General features: G+C 39.4%; 2 long non-coding RNA genes across 2 annotated transcripts; both read left to right on the top strand.

Moving 5' to 3' along the window:
- The first annotated feature begins 1,180 nt into the window (after positions 1–1,180).
- On the top strand, positions 1,181–2,982 carry LOC143884162 (uncharacterized). Its single transcript, XR_013252764.1, has 2 exons — positions 1,181–1,908; positions 2,707–2,982. It is a non-coding gene; the product is annotated as an uncharacterized LOC143884162 (long non-coding RNA).
- A 2,800-nt stretch (positions 2,983–5,782) lies between these two features.
- LOC143884156 (uncharacterized) lies at positions 5,783–7,441 on the top strand. Its single transcript, XR_013252761.1, has 2 exons — positions 5,783–6,318; positions 7,007–7,441. It is a non-coding gene; the product is annotated as an uncharacterized LOC143884156 (long non-coding RNA).
- Positions 7,442–8,973: the final 1,532 nt, after the last annotated feature.

The following is an 8,973-nucleotide window of genomic DNA, read 5'->3' as shown; positions in this document are numbered from 1 at the left end:
AAGTTTGATTCCAGCACAAATTCCAAAATGAATTCCGCCCAACTAAGCAAAGGCAATATTAGTCATAAACTGATTCTCTAGAGTGCCTAAACACTCTTCAAAGATTAGAGTCCAGTTCCAATAATCTGCTTTATTTAGCAAATTAAAAAAAAAATGCTCACAAACACTTATGTTTGCAATTAAAAGTCCGGGCTCTTATAATTAATATTTTTCGGTGGCTTATTTTTATATAAAATATTAGAACTTATAAAGTATTAGAAAAGAAATTCTATCATCTGAATTTTCTCAAAGTTTCACCGCCCTTTATCACCACACTTTATATTTATTTCGTTTTTAGCATTTAATAATTTTAATGGTGAGAGAGAGCGAGCGGGAAGAGAGAGATAGCGTTACACTTGTCATTTCAAAGAGGAAGAGATGGGGCTTAGACTTGTCATTTCAAAGAGATGACCAGTGATGCCCATAACATTTAATGCTCTTACAATTGAGAGAGAGATGAGTATGCTTTTAATGCTCTTTGACCAGTGTCTTTTCTGTTCTTCTATTTTGTACCAACATTTAATAAAATACATGTACTTCGAACAATATTTTCTAGAAAGGTAGTCGCCATCTTATATCACTTAGATCTTTCTAATTTTTCTTTATCAAGTATTAGAAATAAGAGATTATAAAGTACCCAGACAGGGACAATGGTGGTTCCTGGTCAAGCAATAGGGTATATTATAAATTTATAGAGCATTACCCAACTGTGTTGGCCATTCATTTTGTGCTTCCGATTTCATGTCTCTTTCTTCAGAACTTCCCTCAAAATTTTATACTCACATTTATTTTCTGAGATATGAGGGAACGATAGAACACATGGGATTGATATTCATTTCTTTGTTGCTTTGGGCGTCGAGCATATGGAGGAGAAAACTTCACTTGGATTAAAGCAACATATACTATTTCCCTTGCTAATATTGGTAGCAAAAATACAGTGAACAAACACAATCGCCCCACCAGATTTACAACGGCAGTGAAAAATGTCGTGTACATTGGGTAGTGCGCCATAAATTACTTATATAGTGGGAATAAAACTAATTTTACTGCCCATTCTACAACTAAAAATGGGCGTAAAATTTGTTTTACGGCCCATTTTACGTTGAAAGAAACGTAAAATAATGGGGGCAAGACAGGGTCTAGACTTTCATTCAGTTACTTAATCTTTTGATGTTGAAGTAGGTCATGGATTCAACTTCTTCTGGCTTAAATTGTGCTTGCTAACCAAATTATGTGAAAACTCATTGAATGGATTTCAGTGTTCTGTGGGCCTTTAGACCAATGAGACCATGGACAGGTAAAATTAAGCTAGTATATAGAAATAATAGCTTAAGGGCGAAGGCATGCATGTATAGAAGAGTGGAATGGTAGCTGAGAAGAATGGTAGGTCATGTGAGAATGGTAGGCAGGTACGCGGAGCTTTGAGTTTTTGAAAGAAGGATTTTTTTTAAAAGCATCTTTATAAGTACTAGTGAAGGGTTTCTCTTACTTCTCTACCTTTGTTTCTGTGTGATTGTGTTCATATTCCAGTTGCTCAACTCTCCTCTGCCATTGTGTTGGGGTTGAAGAGGGACAGAGAGAAATGGGACCTGGTGGGCCTGGAGGTGGTGGGCCTGGAGGTGGCCCAGGTGGTGGGCCTGGCTGGGGAGGCCCTGGGGGTGGACCTGGAGGTGGGCCTGGGTGGGGTGGACCTGGAGGTGGGCCTGGGTGGGGTGGACCTGGAGGTGGACCAGGGTGGGGTGGACCTGGAGGTGGACCAGGGTGGGGTGGACCTGGTTGGGGAGGGCCTGGTTGGGGGCCTGGCGGACCCGGCTTTGGTTACGGATTTGGTGGTCTCGCAAACGGTTTGTGCGGCATGATCAACTCTTGGTGAGCTTATGTTTACTTAATCTGTCTTTTATAGTTATGATTAGGGAAACGGAAAATTTATATGGGGGATGAGTGGGGTGCAACTTGGGCGGGCTCAACCCGAACCCGACGGGTTCAACCCGGGAAAAAGTCGGGTTGGGTTGAGTTCCGGTCGGGTTGGGTTTTCTCAACCCGGGTTGAATTCGGGTCGGGTTCGGGTTGAGGGCTTGGGCAACCCGACCCGAGTGAAGCCGACTTTTTAAATATTTTTTAATTTTTTAAAGCTAAAAATCTCGGGTTGGGTTGGGTTGGCAAAAAGGGTTCCTCGGGTCGGGTCAGGTTGTACCTTGTCGGATTGGAACTCGGGTCGGGTTGGGTTGACCAAATGGTTGCTCAGGTCGGGTTAGGGTTGGTATCAACCCAAACCCGACCCGCCCGAGTTGCACCCCTAGGGATGACCTGTGCTTTCCAGCCAAAAAATCAATGGGCCCACATTGTTTGGGTGATCTAAACCATTCATTTGTTGGACCCTGATGTAGATAGGCCGTGTGTAGAAAATCTTCTCCATAGACTGGTCCTAGCCATCTGATTTGTTGAGGTTTAAAATGGACGGCACAGTATAGAAACCGCTAGTGGGGATGTGTGGGCCCGGCCGAGAATGGTTGCCAAAACTGTTTTTTTCATTTTAAACTCTTTTTTTGTGGAATATTTTGATTTGATTTATTAGTGGAGATATTTGTTGCTTAAAATGAATTAGGGAAGTTATAGAGAAATATAACCTAACATTAATCACGTCATTTTTTTTTTGGTGTTTGGCAGTTTCTACTTCCTGTGTTGTTGCTGCTTGCTACAAGATTGCTGTGGGCCCATGTTCGGTGGCCCCCGTGGTCCTGGTGGCCCCTTTGGTGGGCCAGGAGGTGGGCCAGGAGGTCCTCCTCCATTCTGAGATGGTTGCCGGAAGAAGTGGAATTCTGTAATCCAACACATTTTGTTTTGATGTATCGCTCTTCTTTTTGCCTCTTCTTTGTCTGTATGTTTACGAAAACTATATGATATTGATAGAAATAGTGCAATTGTCTTTGTTTTTGTCCATTATGTTGAGGTTTTATATATGTTGAATGAACAAGAACATTGCTAATTTTTTATTAAAACTAATGACCTTCCCTTGGATTGGGTTGGGAAGGGAAATGGAAAAGCCAACCCAATTTAATTCCAGATTGGATTAGGGTTGAGGCCTTAGGCAACCCGACCCGATCATGTACCCACACTTTAATGTGCACCCCAAACCCAATATCCAATTTTTTTTAATCTTGTTTTGCCTCAAGTCTATCTGAACCCAATTCGAACTGATTAGAGAACCAGTTAGATGAGAGTTGGGTTAGGGTTGACCCTCCTCGACTAGGGTTTCAGGTCGGGTCAGGTTAAGGTTGAGGTGATGCTACTTTGCATTAAATTAGGATTAGGGTTGGCCTCAACCCGACCGAACCCGGAGAGAGAAAACCCCTTTTCCCTTGATTTTTGATCAATCAATAGCTCTTTTTTTTAAAAAAAAAAAACTTTTCCGTGGATCAAATATCAAGGGTCGCAGTTTTGTCTCTCTCTGCCCTTGTAACTACAAGGTTGGCCACCGTATAATTTCTCATCAAAGCAAAGGGATAATTTGCGCCCAAAGCAAAGAGACTTACATAATTTCCCTTTAAGATAATTTGAGCCCGTAATTACGTGAATTTTGTCAGACTTTAACGTTACAAGTGGTGCGAATTATCCTACAGGGTGCGAATTTATTAGTATCCTCTTTGTACTCCAAAAACCCTAAACAGTAACCCTAAACCCTTTTTCTATTCCAAGAACCGGCTGGTGACTTCTTATAACCGGTTGATTACTTGTGAACTTAACGTTTTAGGTTAAAGAGGGGTTCAAGTGGGGTAAATGAAAACTCCCACGGGGGGCGAATTTATAAGCGCCTTGTCACGAGGATCCCGGGGCATGATTTCAGGAAAGGGATTTGCTAGGCAGTTTCTCGGAAAGTGGGCTCCACGTACATGAGGACTTGTATGTATAATCAGGTTCGTTGATCTAGTGAACAACCATGAGATGAACGGTCAACCAGATGGTCTTGGTCACATAGGTGTCTGGTTGTCATGATCTCGACTGTTCATATCAATTGGAGATCCTGTCCACTGGATCAAGGATTGTAAATGTCACCACTTTAGAAACATTTTTTTTTTTTTGGGATCGAAGCCAGTTTTAGAAACTTTCTGTTTTGGATTTTGAGAATCATTTTTGTGTCCAAAACTGATTGTTGGGCGTATAACTAAACGCATTTTTGAGTCCAATAATCACTTTTGGACTCAAAATCCAAATCAAATAGGGCATTCAAAAGAAGCAATTAAGACCCTCACTAATCCCAATCAAGGGTAAAACATATAACCATTGGGATTTTATGTTTATAATCAGATTTTGTAAACAAGGAAAAAAATATGAAGAGAATAGGGAGAAGCACAACTCATACGAAAATCAAACACCACCTCAAGAAATTTTATGTGAACATAAGAGTGTTCTAAATATTTAAAAGGCCCTTCTTATATAATGCACACCCCATATTTGCATATCATTTTCTATTTTTTTCTATTTATACATACAATATCTTATATTTTTTCATGTAATAAATCTAATATTTTTGTTGTTGGTTTAAATTAATACACTACACATGCAATAATGGAGATGAGCAGGAGCGGAGCTACATGTAGGATAAGGGGGGCAGTTGCCACTGTTGAGTTGGGCTAAATCCTTATTATCTTAACCCCTTCTTTTTACTTGGGACAGTCCTTTCTAGTGTAAAAGAGTAGTCGTAGACAAGGTTTTAAATTTGGGTTTCGGTACCTATTTCGGACCCCACCGAAATCTAAGCTTTGAAATTTGGGACCGAAATTTTGTAACATTTTTTTTTTAAATGCGTTTTTCTCGAAATTTAGGACCGAAATTCCGAAATTTTCGCCAAAATTTGGTATTTCATGAAATATCAAATTTCGGGAAATTTAGGTTTCGGTCAATTTAGGTTTCGGTCGAAATTTAAAACCATGGTCGTAGAGACTCTAGAGGGCACGTCCCAAAAAAAAAAGAAGAAGAAGAAGAGGCAAATGCATCACTTCCCTGTCTTCATCTCGCAGATAGAGTCGATAATTAGTAAGTGATTGGGGGAGATAAGTTGATTTACAGATAGAGTCGATAATTAGATTAAGTGATTGGGAGATAAGGTGATTTATAATATAACAATCTGAACTGTTGATCTAAACCATATAATTCACTACAAGAAAAACCCCTTATAGGGACGAAAAAAAATCTTATCTATTGTTGCTATATATGCAATTTCCTTCCCTATAAGTAACCCATCTAAGTAATCCATAGCAGATGGCTTGCAACTTGGGACTTTTCCGGCAGGACCCAGGCAACACGGCAAACGCAACTCAAATTTTTATTTCAATAAAAGATGAAGATAGCTGTTTACATTGAGGCTTATTTATAGGCTTTTGAAAAGAAAACTCATACTCCTACGTTAACTCAAGCTTTCCACATTCTAATCTAGTTTTCAAATAAAACAAAAACTCCTTTCCCAATAAAACTCTTCCTAATTCAAATTCCTACCTTAAATAAATACCTAAAAGAAAGAAAGAGATAATTACTAAATATTTAAAAGAAAGGAAGAAATTATAAAACTCATTTTGGACCGTTGATCTGCATAATTGATTTGGGCGGCCAAGATGCACCTGCATCACATACCAAACATATCAGAGGGTTAGGATCATCTAGCCGAAGAGATCTCTGTCACACCCTGTCTAGGATAAGTATCAGTAAGGCCATGTTTGGATTGCAAGAATTTTCTGGAAGAGTTTGGCGAATGCATTTAATCTATACGTTACCCCTAAAATTTATCATTTGTCTATAAATTGTGGGAACAAAAAAAAAATCCTAGGAAAAGTTGTCCCTAAGTAATGTATTTTCCTTCAATCCAAACAGGGCCAATGAATTTGGATCATAGAAATAAGTTTGTTGGTTGAATGAAGAATGGTAGTTAGGAATGTGAGAATGTTAGGAAGGTTGGTCCAGCTAAAGAGGATGAATTGGGAGCTTGAAAGAAAGGTTAGAGGCTAAGGAAACTTACGTTAGATAAATACACGAGTTTTGAACACTATTTCTCAATTGTGCTACACAGCTCTAAGCTTCATTTGTTTTCTTTTTTATTTGTGTGTGTGTTCTGCTGAGGCTTCCCTCTTCTCATTAGCTTCTTCTTTGTAGTTTGTGAGAGATGCAAGGACCCGGAGGCCCACCTGGTTGGGGTCCCGGACCAGGAGGTCCACCTAGTTGGGGTCCTGGACCTGGAGGCCCACCTGGAGGACCCTGTGGCTTTCTTTGCACCTGCCTATCTTCTTGGTGAGTTTGTTTACTTAATTTTATATTGCATCTTTTTTTTTAAACTAGACATACTAATCACCAATGGGGCCCATCCAAAAGGTTACTGAATAGCCAATGATGGTGGGCCCTGATGTGATCACCAATCCGGGTCGCAACACTAGTGACACAATAAGAAGCTGGATCCAAAACCATCCACATGAGATCAGGATCATGATCCGGATGTTTTGATTGTTATGCCCTACCATTGATATGATTGTTGCCAGAAATTGACATTTATCGGATATTTTAACGATCCGATCAATCGCATTCAGATGAATGGTCGACATTAGATTTCTTTGATTGAATGGTTAAGAAAGTTTGGGAGGTTATTTTATTGGTGTCAATGGATCCTGACAGTGAAAAGGACCATGTGGATTTGTCTGATTTAGTTAGGATTTGGACAACGATTCGATCTGTTGGGTCCAAAATGGATTCGAGTCTTGGGCTCTAAACGGATCTTGAATTGGATCCAAACTCAAAAACTTAAGACCCACGGACATGGCCCATATCCATTTTGAGTCCAAAATTTTGGCCGAAAGTGTATATGAATGAAAAGGGGATGGAAATATCATTCCCCTAATAATTTGTTATTTTTGGATAATTTGTTTCTTTACGAGTAAAAAAAACAAAGAAGTGTCATCTGACTATTGTTTTGTGTGGTTGGCAGCCTCTACTTCCTGTGCTGTTGCTTCTGCCTACAAGCATGCTGTGGGCCCTTGTTTGGTGGTCCAGGTGGTGGGCCACCCGGTCCACCTCCATTCTGAGACACCGCTTGATAGACGGGAGTATCATTTATGTAATAACTTGAGATGTTCTTGATGGACCTTGTCCAACACATTTCATCCTAGGAAAATCTTCTTTCCCTCTTCTTCTTGTTGCCTATGTTGTCACAGTTAATGTATGGTTATCTCTTTCCTGTATTGTTAAAAGAGAGCCCAATCCCATTTTTGTTAAGAGTCGAATGGTGTACCATTGCCTTGGAGATTGCTTTAAACAAGACAGAGATGAATTGTGTACCATTGCCTTGGAGATTGCTTTAAACAAGACAGAGATGTCACCTTGTATTAACTTCTTTTTAATATTGAATCGTTGGTTATCTTGATTTTTTATAGTATAAAGAAGTAGAAATATTGTTTTAAAAGGAAGGGTCAACCTGTTCGGAATTACAAAGGTTGAAGAAGTGGGTATGGAATACTGTTGTTGGAATGACATTTTCAATCTCCTGAAAATTGAAGTGAGAGGATTTCCATGCTATTAGGCTGCGTATGTACCTCTTTTCTAGAAAGATTCCTTGATTCTCGAGTTCTAAAGAATGAAAAATTAAAAAAGAAGAAGTAATGTTTGATAAATAGTTTTTTAGGGTTGATTCCTAGAAAAGTGAGAAAATGAGGATTTTACTTACACGTCATAGCCACTCCCACTAAAAATTTTCTAACAAAATTTAATGGAAGTATCAATTTGATTTTGTGAGAGAAAACTTGAAGCAGGAGGTATTTTGAGAGACGAGAACGGCCGTATTAAATGGTCATTTTTTGGGCCGATTTGAATAAGGACTCAAATGAGGTGGAAGTGAGGGCGATCTTACAGGGCATAAGATTATTGACGGCAATCGAGTTTGATAATCTTGTAGTTGAGGGTGATTCCCTCATTGTTATTAGATGGTTGGGCGGTAGGTCTACTCATCCCTAGAGATATTCAGAGTGTATTGATGAGATCTACGACCTGGTGGAGGGACACCAGGTTTGATTCATCCATGTCAAGAGGTCGGCTAATGGAGATGCTAATCACCTATTTCGTGAAGGGGTTATCTATAGCATCTATAGAGGTTTGATTCATCCGTTTCTAAACCTTATTTTTGGACTTATAAATGATAGAATTATGGAAAGTCGTAAACTACAAAGTTGTAGGTATTTTTGAGATATTTTCAACAAGTATTTCTGCTAGAAAATTGGACAAGTGGTTAGAAAGTTATGACAATTTTAGTGGATTGTGTCTGTGGGTTTCTAAACCAATCAAAGTTAGTGAGTTCCAATGCAATTAATGTTATGTTAGTCCCTAAGTTTGCTTGTGGAGGAAGTTTGACGAATTTTATTTGGTTGTCTTTTATTTAAAGGGTTAAAAATCATCTTTAGAGGGGATTTTGGATTTAGATTAATTTATGTAATTGATAGAATATCAATTGAGTTGAGCTTTGCTCTCATTTTGGTTCTTCCTCTCCTGTCTCGCGTGTTCTTGAATTCTAATTTTCTTATTCTCCCCCCTTAAGCACCCGCATCAATTATGCTCCTGCATCAGGAAGGGATTATTAGGGCTTTGGGCACCCTCCTCTTAATAACTAGCTTTTACGGGCAAGTTCTGCCAGGGTCCTAACAGTGGGACCTTCTGAATTTGTGGATTACTCCAATCTCCAAGATGCATCGTGCAAGCATACAATGATTGGAGTGGTGTATGGAGGTGGGGCCCAAATTGGGGCTGTTCTCCAAGGGGATTGAAATCCTTGGATAAGCTGTTCTAGGATTTGGCCAAGTTGTTTGAATAATTCTGTCTTGAAAAAACCACTAGGATTTTCTCCAACTGGTTACAGCTATTATAAAATGACTCCAAATTTCCATAACATCAAGCAATATCACCACA

This window comes from Tasmannia lanceolata, unplaced genomic scaffold, assembly GCF_043159265.1.
Source record: "Tasmannia lanceolata isolate RefF3 unplaced genomic scaffold, GAP_Taslan_0.1 ptg000002l, whole genome shotgun sequence".
In the NCBI taxonomy this organism is placed as follows: domain Eukaryota; kingdom Viridiplantae; phylum Streptophyta; class Magnoliopsida; order Canellales; family Winteraceae; genus Tasmannia; species Tasmannia lanceolata.
This window is presented reverse-complemented; position numbering and strand designations above follow the sequence as displayed.